Source organism: Pan paniscus, chromosome 12 (genome assembly GCF_029289425.2).
Source record: "Pan paniscus chromosome 12, NHGRI_mPanPan1-v2.0_pri, whole genome shotgun sequence".
Lineage (NCBI taxonomy): Eukaryota > Metazoa > Chordata > Mammalia > Primates > Hominidae > Pan > Pan paniscus.
In genome coordinates, this window is record NC_073261.2 from 52,996,136 (window position 1) to 53,013,859 (window position 17,724).

The window sequence follows — 17,724 nt, forward strand, 5'->3', positions numbered from 1 at the left end:
TCCTGAATGTGAAATCTCAATGTTTATCTCCAGTAAGAGGACACACATTTCACTGATATTAAATAACTGTAAAGCTTTACCTTTTTAGAAACTCCGCTATCTTTTTGCATCCACAAATTTCAGAAAAGATAAAGAGAACTAATAGAATTCTAAAAAATAGCTTTCAAAGTTCTCTAACTTCCATCTAACTTCCAAAGCCCAAAGTACTTCTATTTGCCTTGATGGCAATAAGGTCAGTCCATTCTAAGACCCATAAGTTATCTCCTTCTGAGTTAATAACAGGCTTCCTCATGTATTTGTGAATTACTTCCAATACTAGATGCTACTAATATAAGCTGTTATCACTAATTGCTGCAGGAGACTTCTAAGATTAACTCCTGCTTTATCAACAACAGATGGAAGCTGCATTCTCAAAGCACCCACCTAAGCAGCTTCTGAAGTTAGAGATTTGGTCTTCTGAAAAAGCATTAGAAAACAATTTCCCTTGAGCCTCAATGCAAAAAAAAAAAAAAAATGTCAGGTACTATCAACAACTGACCCAGGAGTAAAACTAGAAGACATTGATCCCTGGATTCATATTACACAACTAAAAAGACATGCATCATTTTCTCCTGGCACCGGACATCCCATACTATTGGAAGACCTCAAACTGAAGATTCTTGGGACTTCCCCAGAAGCTGCTTACTGCAGAAATGGGCAGTTTATACCCAAGACAACAGGACAAGATTAATTTCTGATTCCTTGGCATCTCTTACCCTACCACTAATCTTGCTTATTAAATTTTGACACCCTTGATTAACTAACAAATTGATTTCTCAGGGAGATAACCCTTATCTTCATCCTGTTACTTTTGACTCCCTATGTTCTACTACTTAAAATAAACATTATTTGGCCAGGTGCAGTGGGTCATAACTGTAATTCCAGCACTTTAGAAAGCCAAGGTGGGAAGATCACTTGAGACCAGGAGTCTAACTAACTTAGGCAATGTAGCAAGACCCCCATCTCTACAAACAATAAAAAATTAGCTGGGCATGGTGGCACGTATCTGGAGTCCCAGCTACTCAGGAGGCTGAGGCAAGAGGGTCCTTGAAGCTCAGGAGTCCAAGACTGCAGTGAGCTGTGATCGTGCCAATGGGCAACAAAGTGAAACCCAATCTAAAAAAGAAAGAGAGAAAGGGAGAAGAGAGAAAGAGAAAGGAAAGGAAAGGAGGGGAAAGGGGAAAGGGAAAGAGAAAGGAAAGGGAAGGAAAAAAAGAAAAGAAAAGAGACACTTTCTGGAGTGTTTTTCTCAAACCATAGCTACTGCTTTTAAGGAATTGTTGACAAAATTTAATAACTGTGCTTTCATAGACTTCATCAAGTAGATTTTCTTCTGTAGGTCACTTCTGGTACTTAAGCATTCCCCACAAAGTTCATCCCAAACCTCAGTCTTCTAAAAATTGGACCTTGACCTACACTTCAACAGAATGTTTCCCTGAAGTCATTACAATCCTATGAGAAAAACCTAGCCCTTCAGGAATAGAAACTAATATTGGGGCTATTCTTTATACACTACTCAGGTCATTCTCTTCCAAAACATTCCAGCCTGCTTTGGAGAAACCTGTTTAACTTCATCCAAGAAATCTGCTTATCTTGAGGGAAAGAAAGTTGGCTTGTCCCTGATGTGCTAAATAGCCCTTATCCTCCCAATGCAGTCTGTACTGCCCTAGGGTACTACTTATTTATGGGAAAATCTGGCTTGCCCACTAACTTATCCTTTATATTGAAGCTAATTGTTAGAGACCCTCCAGTGCTTAAAATTACCACCCCTCCAGTAGACTGTGTTTTTTTGAAAAGAACACCCAGAAACCAACAAAATGAAGCAAGCACACAATCACAGACTACTTGGGAGAACTCCCAGGAGGGATAACTGACTCATTTTTCATGTGTACTCTGTGAATGAAATTCCCACAACAAAGATAATACAACAGAAAAAGAGATCCAAGAGAGGTATTTGACCTTAGCAGACCCCATAGATAGCAAAACTTCTGCTATAGCAGCTCAGAAAACCACTTAAATTTGAATTCCTTAGCCAGTTTTCATGGATAATTATATAACCCTTGATTTCTTCTTAGCTGGCCAAGGAGGAGTTTGTATTTAGCAACACTTGTCACCATACTCACATACTACTGGGCCAGTAGAACATACTACAGAGTCAGTAGAACATGAGTAAACTGAAAAGAGAAAATCCTCCTGGCTCCCTAAAAACAGACTCAGCTGGATTCTGGGGCATGTTTTCATTGCCAGGACTTTATAATCTGGGCCCCTGTCTTCAAGACTTTTTACAAAGATGGATAATCATTTTGTTTCTGGTAATTGCTTCTTTTGCACTTGATCAATGTATCCTGTCCACAGCCCTAGTTTCTGCACAGCCATTGTCATATCATATGATTCAACAAATCCTACAACAGAAGGCGGAATTAACCCAACTACAGACTCCATCCTCCAGATCAGCATAAATTTAGCAATAGTGAAAATCTGAATATCATAGATGAATGGTCCCGTGGCCTGACTTTGTCTACCCTTGACCAATTGGAGGACTCAGAAAATAGGGTGCCTGGGAACTGGTCTGACACAGGTAACTAAGCCTCAGGGTTGTCACATGCTGGCCTGGCATTCACCATCATCCCTCAATATTCTCCTGTTGAGCATAAATAATCTCACAGAACACCGACATCACACATGGTCTTTCTGTGACTGAAGAAACAAGACATGACAAGACCATTTCATAATCTTGCCTAAGCACAGACAAAAACAACGTTACTGTGCACATCAAACACCCTCCTTTTCCAGTTAATTTGATTGCTGCTTTTTTAAATCAATTATAGCTCTACCATCACTGTGTTTTTTTTTTTTTTCTTCGCTGTCACCTAGGCTGGAGTGCAGTGGCACGATCATGGCTTACTGCAGCCTCGACTTCACCAGCTCCAGTGATCCTCTCACCTCAGCCTCCTGAGTAGCTGGAACAACAGGCGTGTGCCACCGTGCTCAGCTAATTTTTTTTTTTTTTTTTTTTTTGGTAGAGATGGAGTTTCGCCATGATTCCCAGGCTGGTCCTGAACTCCTGGGCTCAAGCAGTCCACCCGCCTTGGCCTCCCAAAGTGCTGGGGTTACAGGCATGAGCCACTGTGCCCAGCCCATCACTGTATTCTTTTCCTCTGAATAAAATTTATTAAGATGCCCAATCATAGAATTACTCCCTCATCTTGACAGCATCCAATACACAGAAAAGCACTGGCCTTTAAAACTTGCCCCCTAAAATCACCTAACACAAGGCAAATCCTATAACTCCTAGTAACATCCCAATATGGAGATCTCTCATGATGTCCCATGGTGTGCATTCTCCCTTGTTGCAACGAATAGTGAAACCAACACTGGGTTGCTAGAGAACATTGACACATTAAACTAAAGGAAGCAATTATGTAAGTTCTAGTTCTACCCTGGTTTTAATTTTTTATCTTTTTTTAGGCATAAGGTCTTACTATTGCCCAGGCTGGACTCAAACTCTTAGGCTCAAGCAATCCTCCCACCTCAGCCTCTTGAGTAGTTGGGACTACAGGCACATGCCTACACACAGCTTGCCAGTTTTAAACTTCCCATGAGTGGAATGTATTCCTAGTTACCAGAATCCTGGTTTCTGTCCTGAAGCACAGTACCTCCTGATCAAAGGTTTACTGAGTACTTTCTAGGTTCCAGGCACTGTACTAGGAAACAGGAATGTTGCCTGCTGGTACCAACCTACTATGGCCAAGCAAGTGCTCCTGATGATGTTTCCCTCTAGTAGCAGCAGGTATTAAGATGCTGCTGCCAAAAGGAGCTGAGGGTCCTGAGAATGGGAAAAGATAGGTGGAGGCCCATACGGAACATGAGACCTACCCATATACTTTGAACAGAGGATGCTATACCTGGGACTCATGGTGCAGGTTCCTGGCTATCAATCCCCATAGCAGGACTGCACCAAATGAGTACATAAAAACGCCAGACAACTCAAAATGGAGCAGATTCCCACTGCCCCACATCTAACTTGCCCACAGGCCCAAGAGACTGCTCAGACTAGAATTGCCTCTCTCGTGGTGCAGCCCTTTCTTCATCTAGGGGCCAAAAGGCAATGAAAGAAGGAGCAAGGGCAGCATGCCCTCCTTTCCCCCTCCTACATCCATTGTTATTGCTGCCACCTTCTTCTCCTCCTCCTCCTTTTGCTTCTCTTCCTCCTCTCCTTGTCTTTCTTCTTCTTTTCTCTCTGTTTCTGGATAAACAAAGATGATAGATGAAAAAAACCTGTCAGTTATAGAAAAAAATCTTAATTGAGGTTTGAGAAGGCAAGCATAAGACAAAAGGCAGACGTCAGGAAAAAGTGAAGGAACTGGTCATTAAAACCATAAAACACTGTAGCATGTGCACACTGCTACAGAGTCTGCATTTGCTATGTTCCCACATATCCCCCATTGCTCACGCTTTTATTTGATTAAGTTTCCTGATCAAATGTCAGAGGTCTTCTCTGATCATCCAGTCTAAGATATAAAACAGCAGACATACCCAACATACTCCATCATTCTCCAACCCATGACTCTGCTTTATTCCTACACCTATTATTAGCTGACATTACATATGTTTGTCTATATTCTGTCTCCACCCACTAGAATGTAAGTGTCATGAAAGCAGGGAACCTGTCTTTTTCACTTTAGCTCTAACGCTGGGAATTATGCCTGATGTATAGTTGCCCTCAATGTTTGTCCAATGAATAAATACATAAATGCCCTTTTGGTACTCCTCTCATAAAAGAGATTTAAAGAGAAAAAGAGGCATTCTCCTCCCCCACTTTACCTTAAATGTCTGGAAAATCCAGGCACTTTGAGGGCTCTAAGACTTTGGTGGTGGTACCCAGAGATTTCCCAAGGCAGCTTGGACATCCACAGAAGAACATAAGGTCTGTCAGGCAAGAGCAGAAGCACCTGTAGAGGCTAATGGAGGAATTAGTGCTTCAGATATAAAACCACACAGGAGAAACCGCAGTCATGCCCAGCAGAGGCCAGTGTACCTACCTGCAGGAGAGGCTGTCCACTGCTGGGCGGGTGGATCACCTGAGGTCAGGAGTACAAGACCAGCCTGGCCAACATGGCGAAACCCCATCTCTACTAAAAACACAAAAATTAGCCAGGTTTGGTGGCATGCACCTGTAGTCCCAGCTACTGGGGGGCTGAGGCAGGAGAATTGCTTGAACCCAGGAGGTGGAGATTACAGTGAGCAGAGATCGCACCACTGCACTCCAGCCTGAGCAACAGAGCAAGACTCCATTCCAAAAACAAAACAAAAGAAAAACCCCATATGTGGAAGGCCTAACCCCCAGTGTAATGGTATTTGTAAGTGGGACCTTTGGGAGATAATTAGACATGAATGAGGTCATAAGGGTAGAGTCCCAGTGATAGGATTAGTGCCCTTTTAAGAAGAGGAGAGAGAGATTGCTCTCTCTTCACCATGTAAAGACACAGCAAGACGGTAGCCCTCTACAAGCCAGGAAGAGGGCCCTCGCCAGACACTGAGTCTGCTAGTGCCCTGATCTTACACTTCCCAGCCTCTAGAGCTATGAGAAATAAATGTTTAAGCCACCCAGTCTAAGGAATTTTGTTATGGCAGCCTATGTTGACTACAACAAACTGACAACTCCCAGAAATATCTGAAGGCAGGTCTGACATTCATCTGGTGTGCACGAATGCTGTTCTGGTTGTTAAAATACTGAGATACTTTCATATTCATTGGTAAATAGCCAATGCCCCCAAGCACCCTTCCCCTCTTCGCCCCCATTACCTTCTACCCAGACATCCCCAGGATCCAAAAACTAAAGGGTTAATGCCTGGTACGGCTTGAGCCCCTGTTTTGATTGGTCCATGCACTTGTCATTCCAGGTGCTAAATATTTTTAATATCACCACTACCTGGAGTAAAGGAGAGATGAGGCCCTATTTGAAGAAGAACCAGAGCCAATGAACTGGAAGATTACTTTTATGTGTTTGTTTGTTTGTTTGTTTTTTGAGACGGAGTCTCGCTCTGTCCCAGGCTGGAGTGCAGTAGCGCGATCTCGGCTCACTGCAAGCTCCGCCTCCCGGGTTCACCGCATTCTCCGGCCTTAGCCTCCCGAGTAGCTGGGACTACAGGCGCCCACCACCACGCCCAGCTAATTTTTGTATTTTTAGTAGAGACGGAGTTTCACTATGTTGGCCAGGCTGGTCTCAAACTCCTGACCTCATGATCTGCCTGCCTTGGCCTCCCAAAGTGCTAAGATTACAAGCGTGAGCCACCGTGCCCGGCCGAGAGGTTACTGTTAACATAGACTTACCTGAAGCCAGAGTGCAGGTTCTGGTGACATTTTTTAATTTGTAAAAACATTATGGGCTGGGCGCTGTGGGTCACGCCTGTAATCCCAACACTGTGGGAGGCCCAGGCGGGTGGATCACCTGAGGTCAGGCATTCAAGACGAGCCTGGTCAACATGGCAAAACCCCTCCTCTACTAAAAATACAAAAATTAGCAGGGCATGTGACATATGCCTATAATCCCAGCTACTCAGGAGGCTGAGGCAGGAGAATTGCTTGAACCCGGGAGGCGGAGGTTGCAGTGAACAGAGGTCGTGCCATTGCACTCCAGTCTGGGCAACAGAACAAGCCTGCGTCTCAAAAAAAAAAATTATGAAACTCCAGCTTACTGGAGCTGTGCTAAGGGCAACCCAGGGAAGGAGTCTCTGAGGACCCTTGAACATGGACCAGCATGACAGTGACAGGAGTCATCAAATTGAGCCTACTACCTGTGAAAGATGAAGCTCAGGGGGCCACTGGGAACTGCAGAGTCAGCTGGCTGTCTCTTGTCAAAAGATTCTGCTTTCAAACCCAAGCCTTGAAGGTTCAGGATTTTTTTTTTTAAATGGGAAAAGAGGGTGTAGAGGTAAATAACCTGAGAAAGTCAGGTTCCAACAGCTATCCAGATTACGTTTCTCCGTAACCCCTTTCCAATTCTAAGGTTCTGCCTTGTTACCATGGCGGGTCCAGGTCTGTCCTAAGTCTCCAAAGGCATTTACTTGTGAAAATAAATGAAGACTAATCAAATGAGAACAAGCAAAGTCTATTTATTCTGAACTTGCTGTAGCAAGGGAGTCAGCCACTGTTATTTGTGTTTTGGCAGACTCAAAGGCAGGCAGAGGAGTGGGAAAATCTTATAGTGGAAAAGAAAGGAAGGCTTCAGGTGTGCCCTGATTGGAGGCTGTTGGCATAGGAAGCTGTTGGAGGGCTAACTGGAAACTGGGCATCTTACAGGAGTTGTTAGGGGGGGAATATCTGGTTTTCTCTGGTTAGTCCTAAGTTGCAAGCAAAGACAAAAATTAGGGAAGCTGTCAAGTTATTAAAGTCCTAGCCATTTGGGGCTGATTATTATAAGGATTATTGTTTGGCTTCTTAGATTTTTATTAGAGACAGCAATCTGGCTTCCTACAAGTCTGGCATAGCAGGCTAGCTTCCTGGACTGGTTATTGTAGATATGGGTTGATTTCCTGGGAAGATTACTACTGGTTGTGGATCAAAGTTCTGCTTTTTTAAAATAGAGACAGGATCTTGCTCTGTTGCCCAGGCTGGACTGCAGTGGCATGGTCATAGCTCACTGCAGCCCCAAACTCCTCGTCTCAAGCAATCCTCCCACCTTGACCTCCCAAAGGGCTGAGATTAAAAGCATGAGCCACCACATGCAGCTGAGGGTTCTACTCTTATATGTGATCTGGCTGTTATTAGTTTGTATATTCAGTCAAATATACAAATACTCAACAAATATTTATTAAGTAGCTACTAAATGCCAGTCACTTTGCCAGATGCTAGAGTAACAGAAATTAAATGACATCTTCCCTGCTTTCAGGATTTACAGTCTCATGGGGAGACATAGACAGTTTCCCCTTAGAAATCAGTGACCAGGTTTGCTTACATTGGATTCCTAGAATATCTGCCTGGAGGCAACCCTGGGAATATTTTTCATGAAGCCAGTAGTAAAATTATTTTCTTAGCCTGTTCAGAGTGGTATAACAAAATACCATAGACTAGGTGGCTTATAAATGACAGATGTTTATTTCTCACAGTTCTGGAAGCTGGGAAGTCCAAGATCAAGGCACCAGCAGATTCAGTGTCTAACAAGGGCCCGCTTCTTCATAGACAGCCATCTTCTCACTCTACTCTTACATGGCAGAGGGAGGGAGGGAACTCTCTTAGGCTTTTTAAAATAAGGGCACTAATCACTTTCTGATACAATCACCTTGGAGTTAGGATTTCAACATATGAATTTTGGAGGAATGCAAATATTCAAACCATAGTAATAATGAATTGAGGAATTTCAGCAATCCTTATAATAAAAACATCTTATGCCTGGTTATTAAAATGTCACTTTAATTGCTGCTGTTCTCTGTAGTGTATGAACCAAGATTGGGATTTGTGGATATGGCAGAGCCATTACTCTCATTGAATGAATAGTTTACCTGAGGTTCCTGCTGTGATTGGATGCAGGAATGACTTTATTCCAAGATAATTCTTCACCAAGGTATAAAGTTAGGTATAGGTAAGGTAGTAATTAGATCAACTGGTGCAGACAATCCCAGTGTCTACAGCTGAAAATACTTAAGCTGTCCAGCAGCTCTTATATTGCAAGTGGACAGTCTGAATGCCAAACTGATGTCTCCTGAGGCTTAGCCTTCCAGAGAGTAAACAGGAATCATTCTTAAAACACATCCTTTAAACAAATAGTTGTGTTTCTGAATTACATCAATATGTCACTATATGTCTTAACCCATCCTACTTAGAAACCAAAGTACACAATGATGTGGAGGGGGACTCTGGTAGAGGAAGGGAGGTCAGAGTAAGGAGGTTGCAACCCCACTCAGATGATGAGTGACAGGAGTGGATAGTGGCATGGACAAGAAAGATGAAAACACAAACTGAAAAGAAACTGCCAGAGAGATAGGAAGAGAACACAAAAAGAGTGGTATTGTAGAATGTAGGTGTCTTAGTCTATTTTGTGCTGCTGTAACAGAATACCACAGACTAGGTTATTTAGAAAGAAAAGAGATTTATTTTGCTCACTATTGTAGAGGCTGGGAAGTCCAAGAGTATAGTGCTAGCACCTGGCGAGGGTCATCCCAAAGAGGATGGACGGAAGGCAGAAGCAAGTGCATGAGGCAGAGAGAGGAAATTAGGCTGAACTCATTGTTTTATCAGAAAGCCACTCCCAAGATAACTAACTCACTCCTACAATAATGGCATTAATCCATTCGTGAGGTTCTGGAAGCTGGGAAGCCCAAGATCAAGGCACCAGCAGTTTCAGTGTCTAACGAGGGCCTGCTTCCTCATAGACAGCCACCTTCTCACTCCACTCTTACATGGCAGAAGGAGTGAGGGTGAAGCCTAACCATCTCTTAAAGGTCCCACCTCTTAATACTGTTACTTTTTTATGTGTAAGAGATCTGAATATATTAGTATGCTGAGGAAATAGACCCAAAGGAAGGAAAGAGATTGAAGGTAGAAAACAGGGAGAATTAATAAAAACAGAGAAGATGATGAGTGATTCAGGTGGAGGGATTATTCTTAAATAGGAGAAGTATGTGGCTTTCTCATACAGCAGAAAAAAGAAAGGTGCCAGGCCACAAGCATCTCTCACCTGGACTACTGACACTCTCCTTGTTGGTCTCCTGCTTTCTATTCTTGCCCTTACAATCCATTCTCCATTCAGTGGCCTAAGTGAGCTCTCAGAATATGTGTGGATTCATCTGCTGTTACTTAAATAGCCTCCAATGCTCCCTGTTATGTTCAGAATAAAATCTAAATTTCTTAGCTTTCCCTGTTGCTTGGCCTTTGACTACTTCTCCACCCTAATTCAACACTTCCCTCCCTCTTGCTCAATAACCCTAATCTCACTGGCCTCCTTTCTGTTTTTCAAGCCAAGACCTGCCCTGCCTCAAGACTTCACATTTGGTCCCTCAGCCTTGAACATTTTTCTTTCAGCTATTCTCTGAGCTCATAATTCAGACTTCAGCTTGACTTATCTCATGTAAGCTGCCCCTAGTTACTCATCATGATATTCTCTTCATAGCACATTTAGCACCCTGGATTCATTAAACTTATTTTTTTATTTGAGAATGTCTGTTTTTTCCACTAGAATATAAGCCACAAGAGGTAGAATCTTCATTATTTTTTTTTTTTTACCAAATTATCCCTGATGGCTGGCATATTATGGGAATTCAGAAAATATGTTTTAAATGAATGAATAAGTTGGTAAAAGTGATGAAGGTAGCCAGGGGATTGATCCAAGATCAGGAGTTGCAGAACAAGTGCAATAGCAGGACCAAGAGCAAGAGAAGGGTTAAAGTGATTTAACAGGGAGCCTGGATAGACATTTGTAATATTTTTAGCTGCTCTTCTTATTTCCCATTGAATAGCACTACTGAGATACAGTGCTCCCTGACCCATCACAGAAGGGTCATCCCTCTACCTGTCACCTAACAGTCAAGGCATGGACATGTGACCTAGATTCACCCATTTGAATATTCCCGTCTGTCTGGGGCCAGTAGCATTGGCATCACCTGGGAGCCTTAGAAATGCAGAATCTCAGGGCCCACCGAGATGTACTGAATCTGCATTTTAACGAGATCCCACATGATTCATACATACTAAAGTGTGAAAAGCACTGGCTTAGAACACATTCATACTGGTGGAATTGACAGTCCAGCAGTAGCAACAGCCAAAGGAGCAAGGAGACATATCCTTATCAATTAGTTCTTATGGCATGCTTAGTCATGGGTCCTGCTCCCCGCCCATCCTTGGTTCTACCAGGACTACTTGGTTCACCAGCTACTCACACAATGCTGTGTAATAAACAATCATAAAATCTCAAGGACCTATAATAAAAAGCATTGTTTCTTGCTCATACACAAGCCAGTTACCTGGGGATATCTGTTTCAGGCTGCAGTGTACAAATTGGCTAGGATATCTTTACCAGTCTTTCATTCTTCTGGGACTAGCAGGTTACCCAGAGAATGCTTCTTTTATGATGGAGATCAGAAGCTCTCAGGATGAGTGGAAACACAAATGCTTCTAAGGCTACAGGCATACTGTCTCTTCCTCCAATGCTTCAATGTCCAAAGAAAATCATGTGGGAAAATCCAGCATTGTATTTCTCCCATGGAGGTTGATGGAGGATAGGAAATAAATATTTACCGAATGACAAACCTAACACATGCCACCCCTTTTCCAAGCCTGGTTTCCAACTTTCCCACTGGTTCTTAAAACCCCTCAATATGCTTCCAGTAGGTTCCTTTTCTGCTGAAGTTAGCCAGAGTCAGTTTCTATCACTTAAACTCTAAAACTCTCGCTGATTCACAGGAGGAAGTCCAGGTCAAATAAGGAAGGAGGTAGAGCCCAGGGATGCAGCTGTCAGACCTTGGAGAAGGAGCACTTGGAGACTAGAGTGCACAAGATGGCTCAAAAGGGATTAAGGATGAATGGAGAGATGGGAGATTTTGACCAGAAACTAAAATACTGGAGTTTAAATGGCTCAAGGTATGGCTACAGGAATGAGTTCCTGAAACAAGTCTCCCATGTGGTTATGAAAACTCTTAGGATTCTCCAGCAATACACACCAATAGGCTATATAGATGTAGATATATGGATTTATGAGAGGAGATTTACTAGAATTGGCTCATGAGCTTATGGAGGCTGATGAGTTCCACAACAGACCACCTCCATGTTGGAGACCCTGGGATGCTGGTAGCATAGCTCAGTCCAAGTCCAAAGGCCTCAGAACTAGGGAAGCTGATGGTATACCTCTCAGTCTGAGGTGTAAGATCTGAGAACCTGGAGGACTGCTGGTATAAGTTCTGGAGTCCAAAGGCTGGAAAACCTGCAGTTCTGTTGTCCAAGGACAGGAGCGGAAGAGTGTATCCCCGCAGAAGCAGATAGATAGATACATTAGCCTTTCCTCTGCTTTTGTTCTCTCAGGTCCCCCGGCCAATTAGATGGTACCTGCCCACATTGAGGGCAGATCTCCACCTAGTCTACTCAGATTCATACTCTAATCATTTCTGGAAACACCCTCACAGATATACCCCCAGAATAATGCTTTACCAATTTTCTAGGCATTCCTTAATCTACTCAAGGTGACACCTAAGATTAACCATCACAGATGGGGATGAAGTCTGGATTAGCGAGGTGAGTCAAATGCCACATTCTACCTGCACACTATACAGATAAGTGACAGGAGGGTCATATGGTTATCAAAGGGACAGGAGGGAAGAGAAGAGTAAGGTTTTTTGAGTGCTAGGCACTATAATGGGTATTTTACAATCATCGCTTCCTGTAATCTTCACAAAAATTGTCCAATGTATTTTACAGGTGAGGAAACCAAGGCTCATATTAAGTTAAATAATTTGCCCAATGTAACCCAGCCAGTAAAAGGGGGTGCAGTGGAGATTCAAGTCCAGCCTGACTACAAAGTCTGTGCAGCTTCCCATTAAACCAAACAGTGTAGAAGCTTCCAGTGGGTCAGTGGGAGCAGGCAAGTCTAAGTGCTTGTTCTGTTGTATAATAAGTAGAACATGGGAACATGTCAACCTGCCCTGCAGAGGTTGCAAGGACAGTTGTGTCCTCAGGGGAAAGACAGGTGTCAGTTAAGGATGGGATGAGGTGGAAGGCTATTTAGGCAGGGAAGTTTGCCTACAATTGCAACACAAGTTTGGAGAAAGGAGGTCAGCAGTGGAAGATGAGCCCAAGAGAAAGACTTGCAGAAATAGGGAGATGAAAGCCCTACAGTGAGAGGAAATGGGGGGAGCTTGCATTTTTATATGGCTGAAGATGAAGAAATGTAGAGGCATGGAACTGGTTTGCATCAAAGACCAAGACCATTCTCTACAGGGGAGCAAGAGTGATCCCGCTAAATCATTAAACAGAGCATTTCATGTCTCTTTTCAAAATGCTACAAGGGTTTTCAACCACACTCACAATAAAATTCAGAGTCCTAACCAAAGCCTACAGGAGCCTACATGATCTGGCTTCCATTGAAATACCTCCAGATCTAAACTCCTACTCATGCCCCTTGCTTACCCCACTCCAGCCATGCTGGCTTCCTCACTGTTCCTCAACGTGCAGAGCAAACTGCCGCCTCAGGGCCCTTGCATGGGCTGTTCTCACTGCCTAGAACATATTCCAGAGTCTCTGCCCTACTAGAGGCCTTCTCTGATAACCCAACATACCCATGCCCTTGCCCATGTTTTATTTTTTTCTTTGCACTTATTACCACCCAAATTTATTTATTTAGTTATTGTTTGTCTCACTTCCCACCATGAGAATGCAAGCTCCATGAGAAGCGATTTTTGTCTTTTTGTTTGATTGTTTGTTTGTTTTAGAAAATGATGTTTATTTTCCACCAGCCTTATTTCCATGTTGCTTAAGAGCCTGTGGAAGAACAGCTTTAAGCCCACTCAGTGGTTGTTCCTATGTATTCAGTGGCCTGAGCAGTGGGAGCTGCAGACCAGTCTTCCGTGGCAGGCTAAGCACTCTAGTCTTCAGTAGGCAACTTCTGAATAGGCACAGAGGGCAGCTGCATGCCTTCAGACCAGCCTGCAACCTCAGGCTGAGCAGCAGTGAACTCAGGAGCTAGAGCAGTCCATTCAACCTGAAATTCCTCCTTGGTCACAGCTTTTTCAGCAGCAGCCTGCTCTTCCGTCTCAATCTCTTCAGGATCTCTGTAGAAGTAAAGATCAGGCATGACCTCCCATGGGTGTTCATGGGAGATGGTGTCACGCATGCTCAGAACTTCCTGGGCCAGCCTCCACCACATCAGACCCACTGAGTGAACTCTCTTGTTGCAAGGAATGCCAATGTCTACATAGTGCAAAGAAGAATGTGTTACACAGAACAATGATAGGCAGGTTAACATAAGATGCCTCTGAGAGGCTGGTGGTCAGCCCTAGGATCAGTAAACACCCGAAGATGTGGCTCCCGGAAGGCTGCCAGTGGATCTGGTTAGTGAAGGTTTCAGAAATGAAGTGGCCGGCAATTGGAATGGCTCCTGTGGCAGCAGCAAACTTCAGGATGGCCTGCTGGCCAGGATTCCTGGAGGATATGACACTGACATCGTAGGGTTTTCAATGGCATGAGCTGCCAGCAGAAGCCTCTCCCAGGTCCTCTTCAGATTTATGATGTAGATACCATCACTTTTCCTTTTATAGATGTGCTGTTCCATTTGGAAGTCAAGGTTGGTGCCACCTAAATGGGTTCCTGCTGCAAGGAACTTGATGACATCCTCCTCTTTCATTTGCAGAACATTAAGGACTCCAGACATTGTGAACATTTTCCTTTAAGTTATGATGGCAATCCAGAACAACACTGTATGGACCCCTCTCTAGGTAGTGTGAAAAGGGATTTGGTGTGTTTTTTGTATTACTGCATGCCTAGTCCCTAAAACAGCCTCTGGCATATAAGGAGGTGCTTGGTTAACATTGTCAAAAGAAATAAATGGACTTCAAATTGAACTGGCTGATCAAAAGATTCTGAATAGAACACTGGAATAAATGTGGTTTCACTGGAGCTGATATAGATGTCTGCCTATTGGAGAACTTTTAATTTCCTCTCCCAGTTGGCTTCTGGGGGCATTAGGTGGGCAGAAAGTGAAGGGCATTTTCAGGTGCTTGAGTGGGTGGAGGGGAAACTGATTATAACCTGCCATTGACTCCTGGTGGCAAAGTCTTCCTTAGGATGAGTCATTTGCACTAAGGGCTAAGTTGATCCAATAATAGCTTCATTTTTATAATGATTTTATAATCAGAAAAAATTATAAAAGTTAATATATGGCATATGTAGAGAGAAATCTTGTGAGTTTTTTGTTGGTTGGTTTGTTTGTTTTTTGAGATAGAGTCTCACTCTTATCTCCCAGGTTGGAGTGCAGTGGCACTATCCCAGCTCACTACAACCTCTGCCTCCCAGGTTCAAGTGTTTCTCCTGCCTCAGCCTCCCGAGTAGCTGGGATTACAGGCACCTGCCACCACTCCCAGCTAATTTTTGTATTTTTAGTACAGACAGGGCTTCACCATGTTAGCCAGGCTGGTCTCGAACTCCCAACCTCAGGTGATCCGCCCGCCTCAGCCTCCCAAAGTGCTGGGATTACAGGCGTGAGCCAGGGATGTTGTTTTATATATCTATATGTGTATGTACATATTTGTGTATGTATAGCTAGATAGGCAGCTAGATAGACATAATATATTTAGTATATGATGAGCCAGTGAGCACAACATGAAATATGCAATAAGTTCCCATTCCTGTGAGTCCAAAATTGCTGTCTCATCCATGGTGTAATGGGACCCCATGATCTCAGCTCACTTACCTTCTCAAGGCGTTGTTGCTATCATCACTGGTTCACAGCTGGATGCTGTTGTCAGCAATTGTTATGTAACAGAGGTGGTAGTGAGCTCAAATTTAGTGAAAGGAAGTTCATAATTTTTAGTTCATATATAGTATCCATCCCTGCCACCAGGGCCACTTTGTTAAGGTGCCCATTTGAGCAGGCTCTGGGGTGTATTGTAGGCAACTGCTCCCAAGTTCCCTAGAACTTTTGGAATTTCTCCGCTGGGTTCCATGAGCTATTCATTTCCTTGCCCCAGTTAGAAATTGGAGTGTAATTGCCTCTTGTCTTATCTTGGCCTGATAATCAATTCAAAATACACCATATTTCTTTGAGGGCCTTTTGCTTAGAACACACTCTCAGATACCAATTTCTGTTCCAATTAGTGTTCTTTGGTTGTAGGCAATAGAATTACTCCTCTGGTCAACTTAATTTTTTTAAAAATTTACTGGAAAGATGTACTCTAGCTCCCATGAGTACCCAGTAATCTCACAGAGTTGTGAAAGCAATAAATTGTTGTTTTAACACATTAAATTTTCAGGTGGTTTGTTATACATCATCAGATAACAAAAACATCTGCCTTATATAAAATAGTGGAAGAAAGATACAAGGAATATTAAAATGCATAATTGAAAATAAATATTTAATATATATGTGTAATTACATATGCATATGCATAATTTGAGGAATCATAAGATAGCTCCTAAAGTCCTCATTTCTGCAGCTAGGCACAAGTTACAGAACATTACTGAAATGCTATGATGTCAACATCATGTTCCCTTTTTCTCAGTCTGTGTCTCAGCCAGTTGAGCCATTTTATCCATGGGGTGATCCAAACCATAGGGGTACTGTAGCCTCCCACTAGATTTTATTACTGGATATTCCATTCTTACGGAGTGTTCTAGAGGCTCACCTGTGTTCAGATATATTTTTTCCTCACTCAGTTTTGTAGCAGTATTCCTATTTCCCTTTGATTATCTGGATCAATTACCCCAGCCAAATGGTAATCCCCTTTTGGGCCTGTTAATCCAGGTGCATGAGGAATACAAAATGATCAGGTGACAGTTTCAGTTTCCCATTCAGTGGAGCCCTTGCTTTGTCCAATGGTGGAAACATTAATTCTTTGGGTACAGAAACCTCTAAATCAATACAGCCAAAAATTGAAAGAACAGGAAGCAAACATTTGGTAAGTTGTCCTAGTCCATTTTTGCTGCTCTAACAGAATACCACATACAGGATAATTTATAAGGAAGAGAAATTTATTTGACTCATGGTTCTGGAGGCTGGGAAGTCCAAGAGCAAGGTGCCAGCATCTGGTGAGAGTCATCCTATGCTGGAAGGCATCATATGATGAGGAGACATGCATGCAAGAGGCAGAGAGGGATGGAGGCTGAACTTCATGTTTTTATTGGGAGCCCACTCTCATGATAATTAACCCTCTCCTGCAATAACAGCATTAATCCCTTAATGAGGGTAGAGCTTTCATGGACTAATTGCCTCTTAAAGGCAACTGCCTAAATCACCTCTTTAATTGCTAAAACATATTTAACAATAGATTTCCAGCTTGTGAACTTTTGGGGGACACATTTGAACCATAGCATGGGTCATTAGACATAATATTTTAAAATAACACTACCACTTTCACCCCCTTGGTTCCCAGATCCATGAATTCTGACTGTAGGAGAAACAGCACCATATATTATTAATAGTTACTTGTTCAGACTTTTGAAGCACCCACTCCCCTCGCCTAACTTCCCCAGTTGTCTTCCAGCTGTCTCAGTACCTGAGTTTATTAGGCCATTTAACCATTCTATATACTCAGTTGTTTCTGGGTAATGAGGCACGTGATAAGATCAGCAATTTCTGCATGTGCCAGCCCATTGCCTTGCTTCTTTCTTAGCCAGAAACAATGTTGTACAGAATACCATGGCCAGGAATAAGGTATCCAGTAATTTCAAGGATGGCATTTTTAACAGAAGCATGTTGGGTAAGCAAGCAAGACAAATACATATTTAGAATAAATGTCTATTCTAGTATGGGCAATACATTGACAGGGATCCAATAAAATCAACCTGCCACCAGGTGGCTGGCTGATCTTCTTAGATTATGATACTATATTAGGTGCTTACCATTGGATTTTGCTGCTGAAAGATTGGGTGCTCAGCAAGTGGAAGCTAGGTCGGCCTTGATGATGAGAGACCATAGAATTGAGCACAAGCACAGCCTCTATCTCTGCTGTCATAGCCACTTAGTTCATAAACTCATTGTGCAAGCTG